This window comes from Oryzias melastigma, linkage group LG4 (genome assembly GCF_002922805.2).
Source record: "Oryzias melastigma strain HK-1 linkage group LG4, ASM292280v2, whole genome shotgun sequence".
NCBI classification, from domain to species: domain Eukaryota; kingdom Metazoa; phylum Chordata; class Actinopteri; order Beloniformes; family Adrianichthyidae; genus Oryzias; species Oryzias melastigma.
In genome coordinates, this window is record NC_050515.1 from 3,956,136 (window position 1) to 3,957,765 (window position 1,630).

Sequence of the window (1,630 nt, forward strand, 5' to 3'; positions counted from 1 at the left end):
ACACATGGGCGGGCAAGGCGGGAGTCGAACCCGCTCACTTCTGATCAGGAGTCGACTGCCCTACCACTGCACCACGGCCGCCCCTAAGAAAGTTGCAGAAAGACAATTTTTAAAAACTTTAAAAGCAGATTTTTTTTTTTACATAATTATGAATGATAAAAAGGCAAGAATATTATTCCAGAATAAATAAACTTAAACTTTAAATAACTTTCAATAATTTACTCTCTATAAAATATATATTGTCAAAATAATACAAGTTAGAGTTAAGCTCAAAATAACATCGGGCCATTAATAATAAAATAAAATGATTCGGAGGGCCGTATCCGGCCCTCGGGCCTTGACTTTGACACATGTGCTATATACTCTTTATATACCGTATTTTCACGACCAAAGGGCGCATACAAACCTCTTAGATTTTTTTCAAAATGTGCGGTGCGCCCTCTGGTCCAGTGCGCCCTTTGTGTATGTTGTAAGGCGAACGTTCTCTACCACGTCCTCCTCAATTAGGACGTGGTAGAGAACATGAGAACATTAAAGGGGGATGTGTGGGCGTGGATTGTGTATAAAACAACAGGTATGTGCTTTATCCAGAACATTGCTGTTTTAACAACTCTTAAAATGGCCAAGAGTCACGCTTATGAAGCTCAGTTTAAACTGAAGGCTATCAGCTACGCAGAGGAACATGGAAATCGAGCCGCCGCGAGAGAATATAAAATCAATGAGTCGATGGTTCGCAAGTGGAGGAAGCTGGAGAACGAGCTCCGACAGGCGAAGAAGACTCAGCTGAGTTTCCGCGGACATAAGGCGAAGTGGCCGGAGTTGGAGGAAAGACTCGAGCGATAGATCATCGAGCAAAGAGCGAGCGGGAGGAGCGTTTCGACTGTCACCATCCGACTCAGAGCAGTAACGCTAGCGGAGGAAATGAAAATTTGACATTTCAAAGGAGGTCCGTCTTGGTGCTGGCGTTTCATGAAACGGTGCAATTTTTCCATCCGCACCAGGACTACAGTAGCGCAGCGACGTCCGGCGGATTATATTGAAAAGCAGGCGAACTTTCGATCCTTCTGCGAGAAGCACATTGCCGACAAGCACATCCAGCCGAGCCACATCACCAACATGGACGAGGTACCGCTGACTTTTGACATCCCGGTGAGTCACACGGTGGAGAAGAAAGGAACCAGCACGGTAGCGATACGCACAACGGGATACGAAAAGGCTTTGTTTACTGTTGTGCTTGGCTGCCACGCAAACGGACAGAAACTGCCGCCGATGGTGATTTTTAAAAGAAAGACTTTGCCTAAAGAGAGATTTCCAGCAGGCGTCATTATTAAGGCAAACGAAAAGGGCTGGATGGACGAGGACATGATGAAGGAGTGGCTGAAGCAGGTGTATGTAAGGAGACCGGGAGGTTTTTTCCACACATCGCCGTCACTTCTGATTTGTGACTCTATGCGAACGCATCTCACAGCCGACGTGAAACAGACAGTGAAGCAGATGAACGCTACGCTTGCTGTTATTCCGGGAGGTTTGACCAAGGAACTTCAACCGCTGGACGTCGGTGTGAACCGGCCGTTCAAAGTGAGGCTGCGAGCGGCGTGGGAGCGATGGATGACGGAAGGAGACCACAGCT

At 47.1% G+C, this 1,630-nt stretch overlaps 1 protein-coding gene across 1 annotated transcript in view; it reads right to left on the reverse strand.

Annotated features, from left to right (window-relative positions):
• The window catches only part of slc35a3a (solute carrier family 35 member A3a), an 8,809-nt gene that overhangs the window by 1,612 nt on the left and 5,567 nt on the right, over nucleotides 1–1,630 (reverse strand). The window lies entirely within an intron of this gene.